The sequence below is a fragment of the Capsicum annuum genome, chromosome 7 (assembly GCF_002878395.1).
Source record: "Capsicum annuum cultivar UCD-10X-F1 chromosome 7, UCD10Xv1.1, whole genome shotgun sequence".
Classification (NCBI taxonomy): domain Eukaryota; kingdom Viridiplantae; phylum Streptophyta; class Magnoliopsida; order Solanales; family Solanaceae; genus Capsicum; species Capsicum annuum.
Window position 1 is genome coordinate 6,669,581 of NC_061117.1, and position 14,231 is coordinate 6,683,811.

The 14,231-nt window shown below is 38.1% G+C and overlaps 1 long non-coding RNA gene across 1 annotated transcript; it reads left to right on the forward strand.

The window, feature by feature from the left end:
• The first annotated feature begins 7,098 nt into the window (after positions 1 to 7,098).
• LOC124900006 lies at positions 7,099 to 7,768 on the forward strand. The gene is made up of 2 exons (XR_007057572.1): positions 7,099 to 7,194; positions 7,507 to 7,768. It is a non-coding gene; the product is annotated as an uncharacterized LOC124900006 (long non-coding RNA).
• The last annotated feature ends 6,463 nt before the right edge of the window (positions 7,769 to 14,231 follow it).

Consider the following 14,231-nt stretch of genomic DNA (forward strand, 5'->3'; position numbering starts at 1 on the left):
TGAAGAAGCCATTTGGTTAGTCAAATGGCTGAAATGGCGCAAACGAGCCATTTTTAGGCCAAATCGATGGGTGTTATCCCACGATTCTCACGGTGTGCCTGAGCCCGAGCGTGTTTTGGCCCAAAAATGATTGGGGTCTCCCAAGAAAGATGAGGAGTTGGGAGAGGGTGCACCGGCAGAGTCAGTAAGGCCATTTGTGTGGTTAAACGGATGAAACGACTGGAACGGGCCATTTTCAGGCCAAATCAGTGGTTGTTAGCCCACGGTTCTTGGGGTATACCCAGGTACCGAGCTTGTTTTAGACCAAAAATCGACTGAAATCTCCCAGGAAAGATGCATAGCGGGGGAGGGTGGGATGGCAGGGCCATTTGGATGGTCAAACGGGAAAAACGGTGTGAATGAGCCATTTTGGGGAAAATAAGTGGGTGTTAGCCCACGGTTCTTGGGGTGTCCCCGAGGCCCAAACATATTTTGGGACAAAATTTGACTGGGGGCTCCCATGCAGACTTAAGAGAAAGGTAGTGTTGATCGACGGGGTTGACGGGGCTATTTGGGTGGTCAAACAGGCAAGATGGCGATCAGCCCATTTTTTAGCCAAATCGATGGGTGTTGGTCCACGGTTCTCTGGGTGTGCTCGAGGCCCGAACGGTTCTCTGGGTGTGCTCGAGGCCCGAACGGTTCTCTGGGTGTGCTCGAGGCCCGAGCGTGTTTTAGGCCAAAATTAATCGGGAGCTTCCAGGAAATCTAAATATCAAGAGATGGTCGGCTGACGAGGTCGAGGGGGCCATTGGGTGGTCAAATAGACAAAATGGCACGAACGGGTCATTTTTAGTCCAAATCAGTAGGTGTTAACCCATGGTTCTTGAGGTGTGGCAGGGGATCGAGTGTGTTTTGGGTCGAAAATCAACTGGGGGCTCTCAGGCAAGCTAAGGAGCGGGAAAAGATGGGTTAACAGGGCTATTTGGGTGGTCAAACTAGCAAAACAACGTGAACGAGCCATTTTTTAGGTCAAATCGATGGGTGCTAACCCATGGTTCTCGGGGTGTACTAAGGGCATGGGCATATTAAGGGCCAAAAATCAACTTGCGGCGCCCAAACAAGCTAAGGTCAAGGGAGGGTGGGCCAACAAGGTCGGTGGGGATGTTTGGAAGGTTAAATAAGTAAAACAATATGAATGGGCTATTTTCGGGGCACATCGATGGGTGTTAGCCCATGATTCTCGGGGTATACCAGGCCTCTAGCATGCTTTAGGACAAAAAATAATCGAGGGATACCAAGCAAGCTGAGGAGCAGATAAGGTAGACTGGTGGGGTCGATGGGCCTATTTGGGTGATAGAACGCTCAAAACAGTGCGAATAGGCCATTTTTAAGCCAAATCGGTAGGTGGTTAGCCCACGATTCTCGAGGTGTGCCCGAGACCCAAGCGTGTTCTTAGCCGAATATTAATCGAGGGCTCCCAGGCAGGCTGAAAAGTGGAGAGGGGGATCGACGAGGTCAATGGGGCAATTTGTGTGGTCAAATGGGCGAAACAGAGCGAACAGGCTATTTTCGAGCAAAATCGATGGGTGTTATCCTACAATTCTCGGGGTGTGCCTCGGGCTCTATCATATTTTATGTTTAAAATCAATCAAGAGCACCTAGGTAGGTTAAAAAGCGATGAAGGATGGTTCGGTGGGGTTATTTATGTGGTCAAATGGGTGAAATAGCGAGAAGGGGCCATTTTCAGGCCAAATTAGTGGGTGTTAGCCCATAGTTCTCAGGGTGTGCCTGGGCCCAGGCGTATTTTGGGTCAAAAATTAACCGCGGGCTCCAAGGCAAGCTGAAAAGCGGTGTAGGGTAAGTCGGCGAGGTCGTTTGGGTAATCAAATAGGTAAAATAGTGAATGAGCCATTTTTGGGCCAAATCGATAGGTATTAGACCACATCTCTCACGGTATGCTCGAGGTAGGGTGTATTTTGGGTAGAAAATCAATTAGGGCTCCCAGGAAGGCTGAGGAGCGAGAGAGGGTGGACCAGCAAGGTCAGCGGGGCCGTTTAGGTGGTAAAATAAGAAAAATAGGATGAACGGGCCATTTTTGAGCCAAATCAATATGTGGTAGCCCATGGTTCTCAGGGTATTCCAAGAGCTCGAGAATGTTTTGGGCTTAAAATCAATTGGAGGCTTCCAAGTAGTTTGAAGAGTAGGGATGGGTGGGTCGGTTGTGCCATTTGGGTGATCAAATGACCAAAATAACGCGAACAAGCTATTTTTAAGCCAAATCGATGGATGTTAGCATACGGTTCTCGGGGTGTGCCTAGGCGCGGGCGTAATTTGGGTCAAAATTTAACAGGGGACTTCCAGGAAGACTAAGAGTAGAAAGGGGTGGGCCAACGGGGTCGGCAGGCCGTTTAGGTGGTCAAATCAATGAAATAGCGCGAATGGGCCATTTTTGGGCCAAATTGATGGGTGTTAGCCCATGATTCTTGGGGTGTGCTCGGGGATTGGGTGTGTTTTGGGAAAAAAATTGATTAAGACCGCCCAGGTAGGCTAAGGAGCAGGGGTGGGTAGGCCAGTGGGGTCGTTCTAGTGGTCAAATGGGCAAAAGGGTACGAATGCGCCATTTTGGGCCAAATTGGTAGGTCTTAGCCTACGGTTCTTTGGGTGTTCTCAGGGATCGGGCATGTTTTAGGTCAAAAATCAATCATGGGCTCCAAGGCAGGTAAAGAACCAGGGTAGGGTAGGCCGACGGGGACGTTTAGGTTGTCAAACGGCCAAAACAGCGCGTACTGGCCATTTCTAGGACAAATTAATAGGTGTTGGCCCATAATTCTTAGAGTGTGCCCGGGGCCCAAGAGTGTTTTGGGCTAAAATAGATCGGGAACTCCCAAGCAGGTTGAGGAGCGAAGAAGGGTGGGCCGACGAGGTCTATGGTGCAGTTTGGGTGGTCAAACGAGCAAAATGATATGAATGGGCCATTTTTAAGCCTAATCGGTGGATGTTTACCCATGATTCTCAAGGTGTTTCCTAAACCCGAGCGTGTTTTGGGCCAAAAATTTGACGGCTCCTAGGCTGGCTGAAAAGCGAAAGAAGTGGGCCAGCGGGTCCATCAGGGTCGTTTAGGTGGTCAAACAGGAAAAACAATGTGAACGGGCCATTTTTGATCCAAATCGATGAGTGTTAGCCCGTGGTTCTCGAGGTGTGCTCGGGGGGCCGGGGCATGTTTTATGTCAAATATCAATCAAGAGCACCCAAGTAAATAAAAGAATGGGAGAGGATGGGCCAGCGAGGTTAGTTGGGTCATTGGATGGTTAAAAGGGTGAAACGATGAAAACAGGCTATTTTTAGGCCAAATCGATGGGTGTTAGCCCATGATTCTCGGGGTGTGCCAAGGAGCAGGTGTGTTTAGGGCCAAAAATATATCGAGTGATCCCAAGCAGCCTGAGAAGCGGGGAAAGGTGGGTTAGTAAGGTCGGCGGAGCCATTAGGATGGTTAAACGGGCAAACCGACTCGAATAGTTCATTTTCAGGCAAAATCAATGGATGTTAGCCAACGGTTCTTGGAGTGTGCCAGAGGCTTGGGAGAGTTTTGAGCTAAAAATAATTAAGTATCACACCTAAGCTGGGGAGAGAGAAAGCGTGGGCCGAAAGGGTCAGCGAGATTGTTTGGGTGGTCAAACGGACGAAACGACAGGAATGAGCTATTTTTGGGCAAAATTGATGGGTATTGGGCCCACAATTCTCGGGGTGTTCTAGATACCCAAATGTTTTTATGGCTGAATATCGATCGACGGTTCCTAGGCAAGCTATTTGGGTGGTCAAACGAGTGAAATAATGAGAACAAGCTATTTTTGGGCTAAATCGGTGGGTATTAGCCCATGATTCTCGGGGTGTACTTGGGGCCCGGGCATATTTTATGCTAAAAATTGATTAGGGGATCCCATGCAGGCTGAGGAGTGGGGAAGGGTGGGCCGAAAGGTTTGGTGGGGCCGTTTGGGTAGTCAAACGGGTGAAACGGCACAAACGGACTATTATCGAGCCAAATTAGTGGGTATTATCCCATGATTCTTCAGTTGTTCCTAGGGCACAAGCATGTATTAGGATAAAAATTGATCGGGGGATCCCAAGCAGGCTGAGGAGCGGGGGAAGATGGTCTGGAGGGGTTAGCGGGGCCATTGGATAGTCAAATGGGCGAAATGACGCGAATGGGCTATTTTCAGGCCAAATTAGTTGGTTTATAGCCCACGGTTCCTGGGATGTGCCTACGGCCTAGGCGTGTTTTAGACCGATAATCGATCGAGGGCTCCCAGGAAGGCTGGGGATTGGGAGAAAGTGGGCTGACGGGATTGGTGGGGCCATTTGGGTGGTCAAATGGGAATAAGATGCAAATATGCCTTTTTTGGGCCAAATTGGTGGGTGTTAGCCCGTGGTTCTCGACGTGTGCTCGGAGCTCGGGAGTATTTTGGGCCAAAAATTAAATGGGGACTCCTAGGCAAGTTGAGAAGCGGGGGACAGACAATTATCAGATAGACAATTAAAAAGAAAATACCAACACTTGTAGGAGTCACCATCGTATTTTTCAACTTTCACTTGTAGAGAAATAAGTTCATTGTTAGTCATGGAAGAGTTATCTATTTTGTTTGAATTTTTCTCAGTTAACAACATAAGAAACATTGAGAAGACTTAAGTAGAAAAATACTTTACCCTTCCACCTCTTGAAATGAGTACTGTTGAACCGAAATGGCTTGTTAAGATCCTCCATCTTGACATCCGCAGATTTTTCAGTTGCAATTGAATCTCCTTAAAATTGTTGGTGAAATTACAACTAAAAAAATTACAAGTGAAAAAAAAAGTTATCTTCTCCCACTTCGGCTGAGGTGTGGATATCTCGCTTTTTAAGGTGATTCAAGCCTACTGCAACAAATAGTTTCATGGGACCAGTAGTAACCTTCTTGACTTGTCCCCCCGGGATACAACAGTCTTCTCACAAAGAACAACTCAACAACTCTGGACAAGAGTTGAGATCAAAGCTCCACAAAAAGAACACCTCCCTTCAACTAATAAACTCTTTTTTTTGCTAACTTTTGTGAACTCTATATTATCTTGTATTTTAAAAAAAAAAAATGCAAGATCACCTCTATTTATAGGAGAGGAAGTCTTCCATGCAATCAATAAGAATGAATGATGGTAGTAAAGAGGAAAGATCAATGACTTTTAGGTTACAAGAGTTACAATACATAAAGAGTAGGATAGTGAAGGTATAAAGAATGGGAAGTTACATAAAACTTATAGCCATATTCTACCACCACTAACTATTGTGATTAATGGTTCATAAACTACAAATGAAATGGGAGTTAGAAAGTTGCAAATTGCAGCCATGCAACGTGTGTTTTACTGCCAAAATAAAGGCCATTAACTCTTTAAGAGTAATTGGCAATTGATGTAAGAAAGGCTGCCTAGAATGTAACGTAAGCCATGCAACCACTAACGTCCAACATTAAGTCATTCGATACAAATGAGACAGATTAACAAAAAATATTAAAATGCTCAAAAAACTATCAGCTTTCACTCTACTTTTGTAGGTAGCTCTTTCTCAGGTCACCATTTTCGAGTCAAGTGTCTCAACGGTTGTGAGCTAGACATTACTAGCCATGGTTGAACACTGTCATTCCGGTGTCACCATTTAAGATAAGGAGGGTGATGGGTGGTCTAATACAACTGTTACAGTCACAGGAGAACTATGGGTGACTCTGATACCACTATTACAATCATAAGAGAACCACACCCTAAAAGCTAGCAATTGAGGTGGAAAAGCCTAAGACTATAAATACCTCCACATCAATACTTTGTAGTACTCATGTAGGACATTTTGCAATGGACATAACAAAGGGGCTCAAGCCAGACCTTAAGAATCTGGACAATAAGGCATATAAAATTGTACAAAAGTTTGACGAGGTCATCTGATCTAAACTTGCTATGTATAGTTGGTTGTGTTAGTCAATTATGGTTCTTGTAAATGCTCTTGCTGGTGATTAATGAACGAAAATATCAGTTATAAAAAAAATATAGCTACTTGGGTGAAAAAGTATTACATTAGGCTGTATATACCTTTAGAAGAAAAAAAAATCAGACAACAAGAAAAATGAAAGGCACCTCATTAAATAGTAGTCTCTCCGTCCACTTTTACTTATAGACTGTATTAAAAGTAGATGTCTGTTTTTACTTGTTCAATCAAAAAATAATTTACCATTATGTTTATTTTATCCTTATTATTGAATATCATTCATTTTCAATATTTTGATGACTATAATTAATAGGGATGAAATAATACAACTACCATTCTATTTATTATTTTTTAATGGGCGTAAGAATATCATGGAAAAATAACATAAAAATACACCTTAACTTATCATATTTACATAAATTTTCACCCTTACAAAGTGATTAACAAAATCACAACTAATTATATATCTTCATTGGATGTATCGAAAGCTAATTATGTATCTCGACATACCCAAAATTGAAAAAAAAAATCGAAAGCTAATTATATATCTTTACAAAGGAAAAATATATTTTCGCTTAATTATTATATCTCAACACACCTAAAATCAGACAGGAGCTAATTATGTATCTTTACAAAGGAAAAATATCTTCGTTGGATGTATCGGGAGTTAATTATGTATCTCAATAGATGCAAAATTAAGATTTTCAATAATTATGTAAATTATCAAAATTTTCTGCAATTAAGCTTCAAACTGTCGGAATTTATATATTTTTTTTGACTAAATATCATTATAGTAAAAGAATGGAAAAGTCAAATAGTACAAAAATTACCATCCAAGATATTACCATCCAAGATAATAATTAAAAGGATGAAAAATCATTCAACAATAAAAAGATTTACTTTCCAAATCATAATTAAAAGGATGGGAAGTCATTAGATAGTAAAAGGATTTACTATCCAAGATCATAATTACAAAGATGAAAATCATTCAATAGTAAAAAGCTTTACTATCCAAATTATTAAAGTTAATCTTCTTAAATATAGCAAGTGAATCATTTCTTAATGCTATATAAGCAGCTTGGTGCTTCATCATTTTCATTATCAAATATACATTTTGAAGAAATCTTAACCAAAAAAGGAAAAAAAAATGGCAAACTTTTTGTCTTTGTTTAAAATTATGTTTCTTTTGGTGTTGTGTTTCATGGGCAATGCAGGTATATCATCTCTTTATTTTAGACTTTTACTTACAAAACAATAATAATAAGATAGAAAAATATATATTTTTTTGTTAATACAGTCGGTAAGGATAGTTTAGAATTTCGTCATCCTTAATCAAAGGTTCCGACTTCGAGCCTCTAGGCTATCACGCGTGAATTCAGATTTAATCAGACTCCAATGTTTATCTCAAATCAAAACTAGTTGAGATCAATAACATAAGCAAAATCTAAACAAGTCAAATTTATCATTCTCCTTTACATATATTTAATTATATTAATTATTCTTACATTTATTTCTCTTTATGATAGAGGCAAATATTTGTCAAGCAAAAAGCAGCACATTCACTGGATCATGTGATGCTGCGCCAAAGTGTACAGATGCATGTAGAAGTGAAGGTTATCAATTTGGAACTTGTAGTGACACCAAAGAATGTTATTGCATGAAGCCATGTCCTCCCAATTAAATTATTAATCTCCAATAATATTAACTTTTTGGTTTTTTTATTACTTTTTGATATCATTGTATTTTTATGAGGCACAAATAAATATATAAATCTATTTTGATGATCAATTTAGCTATGTATGTTAACGTTACTTTCTTAGTTTTAATTTATTTATCTGGTTTGGAATTGATATGAAGTTTTAGAACTTTTTGAGTCCTAATTAACTAAAAATCTATAGAATAATCTTATGCATGGTTTTAAACATATCATGTGAAATTTAAAACTAAAGAGCGTCAAAAAAAAAAAAGAGAAATTCTTTTGTTATATTCGAATCAATTTTTGTACATCTCGACTAATATTAGTAACTTGCGAATTTTTTGATTCCTACCCACTTTCAAAACTTATTTTGATTCATAGACACCAAAAAAAAATTTTGATTTATTTTTTAGGGTTAGGTCTTAAAAAAGATAAAAAGTGGGCCAGGGTTGTGGGTCATGGGTTCTTTTAACATTTTTAAAACTTGAAGAAAACTACCACATGGTCCCTTTTATATTTTTTCATTTTCAAAATATTTATATTAAAATCATTTAATATTTTCAACTACACATTTCTCTCTCCTCAAAACCTTCCTTCTCTAGTTTTGGTTCCTATTTTTTCGAACAAAATAATTCGGTTGATTCTTGCTTCCTCATGCGAAATTTTTGAATTTCTCTTGCTCAGATAAGTGTAATTTTCTTCCCCAATCAGTTCTAGATCTATTTTACTAATTTTTTCGATGGCACTTTGTGTTGGGGTTCTTCGATTTTGACAAAAATTGCACTGTTCTTCGTTGAAACAGTCGAAATTTGAGTGTTTTTAGTTAACATTATCGATTTCGCATATTTAATTGGATTTTGCTTTGGATAATGATTAGAAATTTTTTCAATTTTTGTAGTTATATTGCGTTTGATTTTGAATTTTTTGTACTTAATTAAACCCATTTTAATGGTGTTCTTGTTGTTGTGAATTGCACTGTCAATATTGAAACATGAATTGCATGTTTGATGTGAGGCATTTTTCCCGTTTTTCTTAATAGACCAGTGGTTGATAGATCGACCACTGCAGATTTATTTTTGTTGCGTTTGTTTGTTTTTTAATAGACCAGTGGTTGTTAAATCGACCACTACAGATTTGGTTTTTGCTGTAGATCATAAATGGTGAGAAGAGTTCATAGAGCGGTTAAAAAGATTGCTTCCACTGTTCTACCAGCAAGAAGCAAAAATCCGAAGAAGTTTTGAAAACTTTCAAGAGAAAAAAAAATCCGTAGTTGATGAATCGGAGTCGAAAACCGAATCAAGAATCCTTGTCGATATTTCCAAATAAGACAAAAGTAGTACACACGAGAGTGAGTATGCTGAGGATAGCGAAGGTAAAAGTGAGGGGGAAAGCAAAGAAGAAAGTGAAAGTGATAGCGGGGACGGTGAGGATAGGAGAGATAGCGGAGACGGGGAGGAGGATCCCCTATCCTTGCCAATTTGTGCGAGTGATATCTCCGTTGAGTCCTACAGCCTAACAACCTGGATGGATGATCTTGGCTCTTTTCCTGCAAAGATTTCTGTGAGAGCAAGAATGGACGTGTATCGAGAGTTTAGACGAATTCTTGTTGAACAAAAGTTATATTGTGATTTTAAGAAGACATGTTTCGGACATTTGAGGCATATTCCAAAATATTTTAAGTTTAATGGACAGATGATTCATTATATGTTGCTGCGACGTATAAAAATTCAAAAAATAATGCATGAAATTTGGTTTTGTATGAACGGTAAGATAGCTTGTATCGGCTTAATGGAATTTGCTTTGATTACGAGGCTGAATTGTTCAGCATATCCTCGTGAATAAAAAATGAACAAAGTCCTCCAAAATGGATAAAGCTTTCATTTTAAGGTGACGAAGAACAAGAGCATTACTGCTGCAAAGTTGATTAGCCTAATGAAAGGTAATAGGCTGAACAATCAAAAAAAGTTGAAGTGTGCTTTGATTTGGTTTGTGCACGTTATGCTGCTGGCAAAGGACCCGTCAAATAAGGTGGATTCGGACCACATCAAGATGGCGGCTGATTTAGAATTCTTCGAGGGGTATCCATGGGGAAAAGAGTCCTTTGAGCTAACCTTGAGCTATCTGAAAAAGAAAACTGATCTGACCTAGTAGAAAGAAACTTTTGTCAAGAGGAATAATGCATTGTACGCATTATTTGGCTTTTCTTGGGCGTTTCTGGTACATATAATCAACCAGCCTATTGATTTATTATAGACTCCTACATATTTATTGAGTAATACATAGACACTGTAGACTTAAGACACTGTAGACTTACTTGTGCTTCTATTGATTGCAAGTTTGGATATATGAGGCCTTTCCTCATCTAGAAAGGTACACCAGAAAGTCGTTGGATTCTTCCCTGCTCATTCCTCATCTTCTTCGATGGCACACATCGAAGTGTGACAGCATAATAGAAGGCGACCTGTTTAAGTACAAAAGAAACATCACAAAGGTAAAATTATACATATTATAATATGATACTAATATTATTATATTAGTGAATATCTTGTAATTTATTTTTATTTTTTGGTAGATTATACACCCATACCTTACCCCTACTGTCCGTGAGATATAGCAGAGATACATGAAAATTTTTAAGTCATACACGGACGAAGTTAAGGATACGTCCATCGATGTGTTGAAGGCGCGGCTAAAAGGCATGACTGTCCTGACTTCATCAACGGAGGTCACAGACAAAGACGAAGATTTGGGTGGCCACCATTATGTTCCAAGTCCACCACGCTCTTGTAATCATACTGGTTCAAGTGGACACAAAACTTCACCAGACGCTTCAAATAACGATGACCTGCACAAGCGCGTTGCCTTGCTCGAGAAAAGTTTACTGGATATTGCTTCTTTTGTTAGAGATGAGAGGCTGCAGAGAATCGAGAAGAATAAGAAGAAGAAAAAGGTAAATTAATTTATTTTTTGCTCTTTCAATTTAATTTTGTTGTATATGTTTAGTAATTCTTTCAAAACAATACAGTGCACCTCGACAACCCCCCTCTTAGCCGGCATCAAGTAAACCTCGAAGAACTTATAGTCACAGTGACGGACATGGCTGTAACAGATGAAAAGGGTGAAGAAGAGAAAAAAGAAGAAGAAACAGAAGAGGAGAATGAGCAGATGAAGAAGAAAAAGAAATAGATGAGGAGATGACAGTTGAAGCAAAAGAAGAAAATGAGGAAAAAACAAAAGAAGATGGTGAAAAGAAATCAGAAGAAGAAGAGAAGACAAAAATGAGAAGGCAAGACAAAAATGAGAAGGCAGTTGAAGAAGAATCAGTGGTCGATCAGGAGGTTGAAAACATTGAAGAAGAGAAGAAATCAGCAGAAGAAGAAGAAAAGGAAAATGAGAAGAAAGAAGTTAAAGAAGAGGAGAAAAAATAAGAAGAAAAAGAAGTGGATGTGATGGGCATTGTTGCGGAACTTAATCAAGAAAACAAGTAGTTTTATGGATTTGGAACAAACAACTTTCTTAATGATTTGTTTATTTAGAGATTTGTTCTTTAGTGATAATTTAATTACTGTTAAAAATTCGTGCCCTACTGATTATCTTATTTTCGCCTAACTGTTGCTTATCGATGGAACGGGTTGCCTGACGTGTTCCACTAACGTGTTCCAAGAAAGCAGTAAAATAGAAAGTAAAAACCACAATAATTTTTATGTGGAAAACACCCGGCTCAAAAGAGTGTAAAAAACCACGACCTGCACCTCTACCGTATTTAACCCCAACTTCACTAAATAACTCTGAACCTCAACAACGACTGATTACAAAACTCTTGTAACCAACAAATAGGAATTATAAACTCTAATCCCTATAACTCAACAACTAGGAATTGTAAACTCTAATTACTTTGACTCAATGACTAGGAATTATAAACTCTAATTCCTAACTACACACACCTCCCAAGGTATGCGTTCCCAAAGTCTCTGAGTTTTCTCCAACTCGAAAACTAGCTCCTAATTCAGTTTGTAACACACTGAAACTAATATTACATCAATAGTTCAAACACAATAAACAACTCTAAAAATCAACGCTAAAACTCTTAGCTGGATTCTATACTTAGGACCAGGTTCTTCAATATGTTTCTTCAATGATTGAGTAGCACTTCGTGAAGTCGATCTGTCGATTGTGCTTTTCTTCTTTGTAAGTGTGTGAATTATTCTGATTGTTGCATCTTCTATTTAAGCACAGCTCTCCAAAGAGTCATTCTTTATTTTAAACTCCTCCTTTAATCAAAACTCTCATTGCATAGAATTCTACTTCAAGTGAGACTCCTTCTTCAATTCTAACTCTTGTCTCCTTAGTGTTGTAGTCAAACTCCAAATCTCCAAAGAGTCCTTCAAATTATACATTTTGCATAAACTTCTGCAATTTTTAGATTCTTTCTTCTTCTACACATAGTACTCTTCAGAATATGCTCAGAAGTAAAACTCCTTCTTCACATAAGACTCCTCTTTCAACTCAACTTGCTTTCCCTTATCATCAAGTGTTTGAATCAAATTCAACTTGTTCTATTCTCTACATGGTCAGTAAGTTGAAGTTTCCAGTTGTACTGATTTAACTCATTCTGATTTTTAATTATTTATATCGTAGACTGCACTCCTGAACTTGTCAGATCAGTGGAACACGTATATCAACTTGTTTCATTCATATTGTTATTCATCAAAACTCCAAGGTTCCAACAATTACATATATTTCACATGTTTTTTTGGTGATTTGTTATTTATGGATAATTGAATTACATATATTTGACATGCCAATGATGGCATTTGCTGATGAAATAATGTTCAGTTATTCCATTGTCTCGTTAGATTAAACAGCTGGTTGTATTGCAGTACCAGTTCAGTTGTTGTCCTAATTTATAGTGTTTGATTGGGAACATAATAGAAGCTTTTCTCTATAATTTATAGACTTAACATACTATCGATTGAGTAAATCATGAATTTACTTACCGAAACTATCATGGTTTATAGAGGTCGATGATAAAAGACGTAGTCATAATTCTCTATTAATTATAGATTACACCCAGGAATGATTTAAGAAACCTTACGTCTATTTATTCAGTTTCCTATATCCCTATTACACCTTTCCAGAAAGCTAACAACAGTAACAAACCATACAATAAATTTTTTAGGCCTTTCTCTTTTTCCTCAGCCAAAATTAGCCTTTGTTTTACTTGATCCCTCTCCATTTCAATGCTTTACTTGATCCCTCTCCATTTCAACTTTTTTTTAGCAATCCTTTCAAGTAATTCCTTTGCTCTTCAGCTTCTTTTAGCAATGTCATGAGTAGATCTCTATTTTCTATGGATTCCCGAAGCCTTTGGAGTATATAAAACTTAGAAGCGTCTCAAAAATTTGATGTTGATGGGCTGCTCGTCGGTGAGTCTTCATCAATCCACTTAAAAAAAGAGCATCCACCATTATCCTTTCCAACCGCACAGTTAAAGAATTTTCGACCTGAATTCCAATCAGTGTGTGACGTCCTAAAAATAACTGGATTGCCATAATGACATATGTAGGACACTTTTGCATTTGTTTTTTGGGATGCTTGAGACATGGTAGTTGTTAACAAAAATTAAAGCCAAAAAAATGAGAGTGTTAACACAAAAATAGCCTTTCTTTTATAGAAAAAAAAAGTGAAATATTACCGTTGGGTGTTGATTTGACCTATACTTTTTCAGCGTTGTAAAAATCTGACATTTTCATTTTTTTTTACTGCTGGTCTTGTTTCATAGACCTTATTTATAATCGATGTCTTCTCAAAATTTTCGTAGATGCTTAACCGAATAGATAGACATTCTAGCATATAATAAGAGCTAATTCCTTAATAACCTCACTAAACTATGCTACATATTCATAGATCATAACTAGCACATATTTTAAGAAGGAACTTTTAATCAATAAAATAATAGATAATTAGATTTTATGCAATTAAAGGATCTTGAACAAATCATGTGATAGTATGAGAGTCCACATAAATTGAATAAGGTGATCAATGATGTGTGAGGATGGGTAGTGCATGAACAACAAACATGCTTGGAGAAATGTTTACCCAAAGCACAAGTATGTTGTGGATAATTCATTTGTTCAACCACAGCTCGTCACCTCACATCTCGTTTCACCACTTTCAATTTATGTGAACTCTCATACGATCACATGACTTGTTTAGGCTCATTCGATTGCATAAAATTTAATTATTGATTATTCTATTAATTAATTAATCCTTCTCAAAATATGTGCTAGTTATGATCTATGAATATCTAGCATAGTCTAGTGATTTATTTGTGGAACTAGCTAAGCGTTTATGCAATACTATATCAGGTCGAGGACATAACTAAGCATAGACTAGCATAGATTTTGTACTACTTCATTAATACATGCACTTGACTATGACACATATTTATAGACCTGACTAGCACATATTTTGAAAAGAATTATTTAATTAATAAAATAATAAGTAATTGTATTTTATGCAATAGAGTGAGCCTAAACAAGTCATGTGATCGTA